This window comes from Xiphophorus maculatus, chromosome 11, assembly GCF_002775205.1.
Source record: "Xiphophorus maculatus strain JP 163 A chromosome 11, X_maculatus-5.0-male, whole genome shotgun sequence".
Classification (NCBI taxonomy): domain Eukaryota; kingdom Metazoa; phylum Chordata; class Actinopteri; order Cyprinodontiformes; family Poeciliidae; genus Xiphophorus; species Xiphophorus maculatus.
In genome coordinates, this window is record NC_036453.1 from 18,396,029 (window position 1) to 18,407,213 (window position 11,185).

An 11,185-nucleotide genomic window follows, 5' to 3' on the forward strand; every position below is an offset into this window, starting at 1 on the left:
TTCTGCAGCTTTTCCAGTCAGCCTGAAGGGGATTCTTTGTTAGAACATTTATTTGCTAGCAATAAATGAAGGTGAAGAAAAATGCTCTTGGAAAAAAAGTAACTGAGTGCAAAGGTGTTGAGGAGAAGCATTCAAAATTTTGAAAGAATTCATAAAAAACTGAACTTCTGATGTGCTGAAGGTACTGTAAATTGACTGTTTTTGATTGAGATTTTTATTTTCAAACCGTTACAGTTTGCAAAAGAGTTTGACCTTGCGACAGATTCAATCAGCAGGAAGGATGGATTGTTCTTCATAAATTATTGTTGTGGACATAGATATCACATTAAGGACATGTAACACTAGTAGATCTGTAATGACATTATTTCTAAATTAAAACAAATTTCAAAGTTAAATTGAAATCATTAAAAATTATTTATAGCTACATCTGAGAGGCCTTTGCTGGTTTGGGGGTCACTAGAAACAAGTTAGTTTGCTTATGGTTACAAAATCAAGTTATTGGGGCCTGCCCATAGCAATGCATAGGGATTACATCCCTATGCATTGCTATGGGCAGGCCCCAATAACTTGATTTTGTAACCATAAGCAAACTAACTTGTTTCTAGTGACCCCCAAACCAGCAAAGGCCTCTCAGATGTAGCTATAAATAATTTTTAATGATTTCAATTTAACTTTGAAATTTGTTTTAATTTAGAAATAATGTCATTACAGATCTACTAGTGTTACATGTCCTTAATGTGATATCTATGTCCACAACAATAATTTATGAAGAACAATCCATCCTTCCTGCTGATTGAATCTGTCGCAAGGTCAAACTCTTTTGCAAACTGTAACGGTTTGAAAATAAAAATCTCAATCAAAAACAGTCAATTTACAGTACCTTCAGCACATCAGAAGTTCAGTTTTTTATGAATTTCTTTCAAAATTTTGAATGCTTCTCCTCAACACCTTTGCACTCAGTTACTTTTTTTCCAAGAGCATTTTTCTTCACCTTCATTTATTTGCTAGCAAATAAATGTTCTAACAAAGAATCCCCTTCAGGCTGACTGGAAAAGCTGCAGAAGATTTGGACATGCCAGTTAAATACTGGAAAAATGTAATCTAATTACCTGTGGCTAAAGTTGAACTCTTTGGATTTCAGTGCATACATCATGTTTGGAGGAAGAATAGACCTGCATATCACCACCAAAACAGGTTAAGTTTTGCAGGTGGGAACATTATGGCGTGGGCTGGTCCACCACATATGGTGCTGGCAGTCTCATATAATTGAAGGGAGGATGATTGGAGAAATGAACAGGGGCATTTTTGATGTAAAATTGAAGATGAAACAAGATGTGGATTTCTGAGCAATAGTTCCAAACACACAGCCAGTGAAACTCTTACTTGGTTTGAGAGAAAGCAAAACTGTAAAAAGGACCAAGTCAAGCACTATATCAATTTGAAAATGTACAGTACAGACCAAAAGTTTGGACACACCTTTTAATTCAATGAGTTTCCTTTATTTTCATGACTATTGACATTGTAGATTCACACTGAAGGCATCAAAACTATGAATAACACATGTGGAAATATGCACTAAACAAAAAAGTGTAAAACAACTGAAAATAGCCCTTATATTCTAGTTTCTTCAAAGTAGCAACCTTTTGCTGTGATTACTGCTTTGCACACACTCTGCATTTTCTTGATGAGCTTCAAGAGGTCGTCACCTGAAATGGTTTTCACTTCATAGGTCAACCTGCCCTGTCAGGTTAATAAGTGGGATTTCTTGCCTTATAAATAGTCATGAGAATAAAGAAAACCCATTGAATTAGAAGGTGTGTCCAAACTTTTGGTCTGTACTGTATGTAAAACACTGACGATCAAAGTGAATAATTTGTTCTGACGAATGAGTCAAAATTACAGCAGTAGTTTTTCCACACAAAAGAAAATTTGACGTTTTATTACCGGAAAAGGTTTTTACATAAACTATCTAATTAAATTTGATGTATGTGCCATTTTTTTTATCTATACCTTCACTTGTTGAATAATTTATTTTGATTACTTTTTATGCTTGATTTCTTTGGTAGTGTATGACCAAATGGGCCCAAAGAATGTAAAATATGGAAAAAATAAAAACATTGAGGTGTTCGATAATTTATTTTATAGTTAAGTAGAAAAACTAACACAATTTATTTGAAGGAAAACTATAGAGCATCAAAAAAGATGCAATACTCTGTATACATCAGTGAGCATATCTGAATATGTTGTTGCTTTTTTTTTTTTTTTTTACGTTTGTTAAAACTATCACCATGTCATGACAGTAGGATATGAGACAGATAATCTGTGAAAAAAATCTTGTTCCTTTGCCTTCAGAAACAACCAATCAGAGCCAGGAGGACGGTCTTAGAGCTGTCAATTACTCTTGTGTAAGTGCTGCTCACACTCTCCCCATTGCACTTTGCTTGCCTACAGCTAGTTCCCCACAACAGACTACGCCACAAATAGCCAGGCTAGCTTGCTTGACCTCCGATGATGGCGGATAAACAGTTTTCCTAGAACTGTAAGTTGTTTCTCTGCCATTAGCATATTGAGCTAAGACCCTCCTCCTGGCTCTGATTGGTTGTTTTTGACCGGGAGCAGTGCGTTTCTGCCAATGGCAGTAATGGGAAGTGGAGGAGCTTGATCTTTTCACAGATCATCTGTCTCATGATTTCGTAAACATGTAATAAACTATTGTTGTAAAGGTTACATACTGCAGCTACTTCTGAAGCAACTTTTAATTCAATTTTGTTTATAATTCTAGCCGTTCGTTCTGTTGATACCTTTCCTTGCTTTTGAATCAGAGACACATCTAAACTGAACTGAAGACCCCTGCCTTAGACTCTGAGACCTTTTTTTTAATTAAAATGCAAGACTGACTTTCAACTGAAAAATAGACTTTGAATCACTTAGCAACACTGCAGTCCTACTTCACCATAGCCCAGATTATAAGCTTCTTACTTTAATTCTGGAACAGCTGTAGTTCATGTCCTGGACTGACTGTCCATGCCATGTAACTCCAGTAAGAATGACTTTTACATCACAATTCTTTCATGGTTACAGTATTATCTATTGCTCATGCATCTTTTTCTATCACATTTTTACCTTCCACTAAACTTTCCACTAAGCATACCATCTGGAAGCCAACTACTGGAAGCTTATTCAGTAATGGAGCTTTGTGACTCATCCTCCATGTGGACTGTATGCTTGACAACAGTGAAGTCTCCATGAATGTTTCAACCCTAACTTAAGATGGCTTACGTTTCTGAGAAATTTGAGTCGTCCTTTGTTGTAGCTCTTAATCATAACATCATCAGAAATAAACATTTAAAATATAACACTTTGAGTATAGTGCATCTAACTTTTCGACTACTCCAAATTTATAGAGAAGCTGCGGAGTGACGGTAACATAGCTGCGCCCTCCATGTGTGGATGCTCTTTTTTTTTGAATGACCATTATGGTCGGTAGATGTCGCTCTTTGTGAATACCTACTTCAACGTCCTGTATCCGCAGTGTATTTGGCACACAAACTAAACCTTCATCTTCCTTCCCTGAGTTAGTTTGTCAGTAACATTTATCAAACAAATGATAACACAAAGGATTCCATTTGATTTTGGTTGAAGTTTTAAAGCTCTGTGCAAAAGTGCAAACCTAAAACTGCGCTAAAAACATATATAAAAAAGGAGAAGCTTAAATATAATATTTGCTCTTATTATTTCTAAAACTGTCAGTGCTTTTTAAAAAAAAATTATTTTAGATGTGGACTTTTGTAGTGCAGCTGAATTAGATGTCTAGGTTAAACATGGGTTCCTCAACCTCAGTTTTTTCCGAGGCAGAGCGGCGAATGTGACCTGAATGCAGGGCATGACTTAATGGGATGAGACGCAAAACTCATTCAGAACAGTCTCCCGAAGACTCCGAAACGCTTTCGCAGTGTTAGTCATCGCAAGAGTTCCATGACTTACATACGCGGCTTCATTTTTCTTCCCCCCCCCTACCCCTGTTGTTAATCTATATGATTTTTTTTTCTTTCTTTTTGGGGGGAGGTGTGGGGGGAGGTTGCGAAATGCCTTGGCTACAGTAGGATGCGCTTGTAAGGAGGGGGAGCCATGGATTTAGGATTTGCATTTGTTTTATTAGAGCAAGAGATCCTCGCTGAAGAAACATGGAGTGACTGACATGCAGAACTAAAAGGGGGGGGATATAGACCCTTTTGGTCCATCGGTTTCTTGTATTCTGCATTTTTTTTTTTTTTTTTTTTTTTTTTTTGGAGCCCCTTGGCGATCGGTCTTATTTTCTCTCCGTCAGCGGCTGGTAGGGGAGGCGGAGAGAGAGCCGCGGTGGAAGGCGGCGTATTAACGCTGTAGCTGGCGTGCAGAAATAATTCCTTTTATTTATTTTTTTATTGTTATAATTTTCTATCATTGTTCTATTTTGTTTTCGTGGAATGAAACGGGTCCCTTTGTTTTGCGATCAGGCTCCCCCAACTTGTGCTTCACTGCAGCATTTTGCGTCTCTTCCCTCCGTTGCAGATGATACGGAGAACCATAACAGCGGCACCTTCCCACTGCAATTTTTGGGGGCAAAGATAAAGAGTGGCGTCGTCTTATGGCAGAATAACGAAGACGGGAGGGGGTTCACAATTCCTTCCTTAAAAAAAGAAAGAAGAAGAAGAAACATTTACAATGCCTTATCATTAGTAGGAAGCAGTGACTGGATTTAAAAGCCAGCGTCATCCCTGCTGCAAAAGCTGCTGTTTACCCGCTGAAAAGCATTTGGGGAAAAAGCAGCGGATCCCGATGGCATGGACACTTATGCAAGGTCCGCCGCGCTGCCGTGCTACTGCTGGAGCCTACTCGCTTTCTCCTCCTTCAACCCAGGTCCACCGCCATCGCCCCGCAGCCCACAGTGCCCTGCCGCAACGCGACCAGCCCCCACCGAGCCAAAGCAGGCGGCATGAGGCTTGATCCGGTGCATCTATCCATGCTGCTCATCGGGGTCTCATTCGCCTGCTACTCCCCGAGTCTGAATTCCCTGCAGGACCAAGCTTACAGGTCCGCCGTGGTGATCGAGGGCAAGGTGCAGTCCACGCCTGCGGGGAACGCGTCCGTAGAGCCGTACCGTGTGAGTGTCAAAGTGCTGGAGGTCTGGCCCCTGAACAGCGGCGGTCTGGAGCGGGAGCAGCTCGTCACCGTGGGGGAGTTCGGATCCGAGGCTCCGTGCGCCAAAGTGAAAAAGAACCACAAGTACATCTTTTTTATGGACCCCACGGACGAGCCCTTGGTTTTCAAGGCATCGTTCGCGCCCGTTGACACGAGTGGGAAGAACCTGAAGAAGGATGTTGGGAGGATCTTGTGTGAGAACTGCGGTAAGTTCATGTTGCCTTTCTGAGGTCCAGAACCCGGAAGAATGGGGGAGTGTGTTAACAAATATACCCGGCTGCCGGTGCAGGTTGGCTGCTTGGCCTCGGAAGGGCTTGGAGTCACTGGCCACGAGATCGGTGCCAAAGGGGCGTCTATGCAGCAATTTTCCACAATTCTCGCAGGCTTCCATAGCCCACATGATCAATCAAACTCTCTTTCTCTCCTCATTCTGTAAACGGAATTAATCTCGGCATGCGCCTCGCACTGTTGCTTTGGAGGAATTACAGTTTTAGCAGTTGCACAGCGTTTTATTAAAAATCATGCTTTAAACCGTTAACCCAGTTCTATTGCAGCTCCAACACATATAGAATTCAAAGTTAGATGTCTCCGATTTATTATAAATGAAGACGAAAACCTCTACCGGATGCAGTTTCAGCACCAGGGACAGCGGCGTGTTGCCGGTTGCCTGTCACGTGTAGAAAATCACGCTGTCCTCAGCAAATTGGTTCCTAGGCTATTTTTAGTTTCACACCCAGCTTTAATGCTTTAATACCTAAAGCGTTTGGAAGTCTTAAGTCCTTCTCACCCATATGCATCTTTACACATACAAGCGTAGAGGTGTGAGCTGTACTTATCAGCAGGAAGAAATGAGTGCTGCAGCTTTTCAGATTCGTTACTATTACTATTTTCATATTAAATAGTCTCAAATAAATATAGAGGGACTCTCCTAAGTTTAGACATTCTTGTTAAAACTTTTGAGAAAACTTGTCAACTTGTGATTTCAAACAACCATGATCAATTATTTGCAAATTATTGCCCCCATTCAATAGGATTATTTTAGCATTTCAGCAAAAAAAATGAATTCATCTTTAAGAGAGGGAATAGAAGGTGAGAAGCTGCAATAACCCCAGTTACATAAGTGTGCACAGAAATACTCTAAAACTTTGTCAAACCAATTTTTCATCTAATTTCAAAGTTCAATCTGCTGCAGCATCCAGTTGCCATTAATTGGAGGGAATTTGATGAAGCTAGAGGGATTGTTTTTATTTGTTAGTTTAATTGTACATATTTTTGGTAAGAAAAAAGTTACAAAAAGCTCTGTTGTTCTCAAAATTATTCATACCCCAGGCAGATTTAGTTTTCAGTTAATCTTTAAATTTTGGAGATGCGTTTCTTCTGACAATGTTGATGATTTTGGAGTGGCCTAGCCAGAGTACTGGCTTCGGTTTGAGCTGATAAAACTCTTGACTGGGAAAAATAATCTAAAATCTAAAATACACCAGAGATAGTAATATTAATATTATCGAGCTTAAATGTGGTATACTGTATTAAAGTGAAGTGAGCCATTATCAGTAACTGAAGGAAATATGGGGCTACAGTGAACGAAACATAAAATTTCTCCAAGATGAGGAAGACTATAAGACAGAAACTAGCTAGAGAGGTCGCCAAGAGGCATAAAGTAACATTGTAGGAACAGCAAAAGTTTATAGCAAGTACTGTTTATGCTCTGTATGTGACAACAATCTCTTGTATGCTCCATATCTCTGGAGTAAGAAGTAAGTTTGAAAGACAGAAGTCTTACTTTCCCAAAGTATTTGGATCTGATTAAATGAGCTAATGATACCAAACTGGGACTCTATCACCATAGTTTCAAAAGGCAATGAAATGCTGCTATGCATCAGCAAAAAGAGCACCATACACATAGTGAAACAGGTTCGGGGGAAACGTTTCTTCAGATTGTAGTGTATATTTTTGTTTAGGTGGATAAGCATTTGAGCAACATCTCTAGGGCTTTGTTGATAAGTGCCTTAAGGTGGCAACCGTTTCTAAACTGAACAGAACTGAAATTGAATTTGAAAACGGAAGAAAAAGAGAATATTATACAGCATCATTGTGAACCTATTTTGTAAAATAAAGGCGTCAATAGAAGAAAAGTAGATTTTTTTCATAAACAGGTTCTTAACTCCCCTGCCACTGCATGCAAAGTGTAACAGAAACTGGACCATGAAAGGACAACGCCACATGTACAGAAGTCTTGCTGATCTCTCAGAATCTGGACTATTAGCACTTTCTTTGTTTGATTAATCTGTAGTTTAGCTGCTTTTGGAAGAAACAGATGTTGGATTCACAGTGCCAAACATTAGAAAGACCCTCCAGGTAGTTACTGCAGAAACAACTGTGATGGCGTAGGGGGTGTATCATTGCCCAAGGCATGATTGATTGGGTTAAAAGGTTTAATTGCTGCAGAATTATGGAGATAAATCAGCTACAATAAAGGAGATGTCTTTTCCAGGGCAGCCTGCTGTTATTTTGAAAGCAAAGCTTCATCGGCGCTGAGAGTGTTTGCTGTACTTGACTCTCTGCAGTACACACCTTTCTCTGCATGGCACATCATAAAGAGGAGAAGAATGCTACAGATGTGATCTGCTGAGCAGCTGGAGCTTTGACTTCATGTTTAATAGAAACTGCTTATGAAACCTAAACTAGATACTCTCAGCTCTCAAACTTTAAAAAAATATTTTTAATAACAGCAATGGAAAGAATATTACAACCGCCTGCTACCTTTATTTTAATGCACATTTAAAAACAAAAAAGAACCAATTTACTTATCTGTCTGCTACAGAAACGTTCATAAATAATTACAGATTCTACTTTATGTTGACATTTTAATGTAAAATCCATCATTTTGCTAAAAAAAAAACCCAATTGTTCCAACAAAAATGGGAACAAGTGTCTTTCCAATCAAAGTTGAATTCAATAATTTTTCCACTCTTCTCTCATGCTTTTGACTTTTATATTTTGAAGAGTAGCAACAAGAAGTTGTTGTCTCCATCATTCACTTAAATAACCCAGGGAATATGAGGTCATGGATTACTAACCTAAAGTTCCTAGACGCAAATGCATATGAAAAAGTAAACATTAAAATGCTTTAGTTCTATTTATTTTACAGGAATTGTAGGCTTGAAAGTAAGTTTGCTACTGATAAAAATAATCCTACAATGGGATCCCCTCATGAAAAACTGTTCTTAAATCAAAGATTGGGTTCTTCTAAGGAAAACATCAACAATAACAAGTACATTATATTTCTGCAGGAGCATATACATTTAATAAATAAAGAGGCTTTTCCCATCTTTACCAGGGAAACTGATTCAGCTTGTTTTTTTGACTTGTCAGCAAGTTTTCCCGTTTTGTCAACTCTGTTCATAACAACCTTTTAGTGTTTCTCCTTGATGTTTAAGTCATTTACTGCAGCTTTTAATCTCTGCTGAGTTAGAAGTAGCCCACACTGAACCATGTCACATCACAGCTTCAATAAAGGACCGTCAGCAAGTTGTTAAGCTGGTACGGCCACCTGTCCCAGCTCACTCTTCAGCATAAAGCTCCTATAAGATATGGAGTCTTGTGCTCAGAGGGAGTACTCTCATCATAGATTCTTATGCTATACCTTCTTTTGATCAATTAAATTATTTCTAGTAAAATATGGTCATCCCAACATAAAAACCTGTGTTAGTATATGCTTAGCTGGTAAATTTATGTTTCAGTTACCATCATGGCATTCAAGATCTCTGTATAGGTCAAGAAACTCAGACAACATATGTGACATGCACTCTGCTGGATAACTACGATATGAGGTCTCCTGCAGTCATTATGAAATGAATGCATGCAGGCCGTATTCCGCTGCATTAGGTTGTGATAAAAAAAAGTCTTAAAGTTGCTTCCAAAGTGCCAGACTTTGTTTGCATCAGACTCTCTCTTCTTCGTATGTTCCGGATCAATAGTTCTCCATGCTTGAAGAACACGAAGGTCTTTTCAAGTGTTTCTAGGAATTTGTACGATTTTCCTGTTCGTACTTAATCAGTCTTACCTGGCAATGGAAGGTACACAATCATGTGTTGGCGTGTGGGGGTGTGTGTGTGTGGGCGTGTGGGTGCGTGTGAGAGAGAGAGACAAAAAGAGAGAGGACAGACAGAATATAAGAGAAGGAGAATGATAAAATATTTCGGGCCTGGAGATAATAAAGAGAGGATCTATCTGTGAGAATAAAGTCACATATTTAAGTATGAGTAAAAGAAAATGAAGATCTCATTTGTGCCAAATTGTCATCTCACTTTTTTTTGCTGTGAAAATACTATTTTCTGTTGTGCTGTGTCGTCTCTCGTATTTTTGTAGATTAATCTAAAGAGGGGAATAAAACGAGCCTTTGTGACACATATGTTACAAAACATCCCTCTAATTGTGTGTATGTTTTCTTTTTCTGGATGAATAGACTATTCGTTTTTCTATAACAAACAAATAGTGCAACCTGTAGAAGATTTCGTTGAGTATTTGTCAGGTTTTGTCTGATATTTGAAATGGGAAACTAATTAAGATTAACACTGTGTCATTAATAACTTGGGTTTCTTCCGCATTTAATACACCTGGAATCCATTCAAATTTTGACGTGCTACAACCAGTAGTGGTTCTTGCATGAATGGGAGCCTGGGTAAATCTCTTTTGCAGTCCCCCAATCAATACGAATGTAAGATATCTAAATTTAGAGGTGGGTTAAAATGTGTTGCTGCCCTGCACACCAAATAGTCCTAGTAGCAAGCAGAGGGCGCCAACTCCCTATTGACTGCACATGCATAAAACCAATAAAAATTTATTTATGGCTCAACTGGCAAGTAAGTTAGATCTGCTGCTTGTGCGCTCCATTTCTAATGCCACCCTGGGCAACTGCCCTTAGACACGTTTATAAACCAATGGTTGCAGCCAGAAATGTAAGTATATGTTAGTGTGATTTTCTTTGATATAAGAACAATAGTGCACAACTATTAAGTAAAACAATGCTCAATTTTAATCTTTTTTTTTTTTTTTGCTTCTATAAATTAAAAAAGTTTAATTTGACTCGCCCTTTGAGTCAGAACTAGAATCACACTTTTGCTGCAATTACAGGGTATGTTTGGGTATGTCTGAACCAGCTTTGTAAATAGCTTAGGCACAGTTAGATTGGATCTGTGGGCATTCATTTTTACGTTTTGCAGCAGATTCCTAATTGGCTTTAAGTCTGGGTTTTAATTGCACAATTGACATGGCGCCACCTGTCAGTCATTCTACGGGGTTTGTCAGAAACTGACCAATCGGTGCTCGCAATTTGTCCCTAAGTACACGCCCCTTATCTGGAGGAACATTGCCGGGGGTTTATCGTCGCTAACGGGTGCGGTCATACAGATTTCGAAGAAAATAATAGGAAATCACGGTCCAGTGTTGTCAGTGAGGAACATGCAATCCCGCCAGCCGTTACCCAGAGCGTGTAGAGGGCGGAATACAATTTATGACATTTCCAAAACCTAAACAAAGTGTGGAATAATGCAAGAAATGGATCAAGGCCTGCAGTCGACCCCATGTCCACTTGAATGAAACTGCGAGGAAGGGCATCTAACACTTCGTCTGCACTAAGGTAACTGGTAGATCAATAAGTGAAGGTAGTTATGCTTGATTTTATGTGTGCAAATTCCAATGGTAGCTCTACAGCAGCGTGAAAACGTGCTGCAGTAACTGCTGTGTTTACATGTGAGCACCTTTTTATGCTAATTTATTTTTAAGCATTTACCTGAAGGCAGATTTTCACAAGCAGGTATTATTTAAATTATTAGTCACCCGTTTTCTACGTGCACAATGTGTCCGCCACAGTTTTCACAGTCACATCCAGTGAGACTTGAGCTATAACGTTGATTTCTCCGTTGTAATCAGTAAATAACCTTACTGACCTGATGTAGGACTCGTTGGAGAATTTTGCTTCAATAGAGGCAAAAACGACAGG

The 11,185-nt window shown here is 39.1% G+C and overlaps 1 protein-coding gene across 6 annotated transcripts in view; it reads right to left on the minus strand.

Moving 5' to 3' along the window:
• LOC102218549 (pro-neuregulin-2, membrane-bound isoform-like) overlaps window positions 1–11,185 on the minus strand; it is a 124,645-nt gene that overhangs the window by 88,719 nt on the left and 24,741 nt on the right. The gene's annotated exons all lie outside the window — the stretch shown is intronic.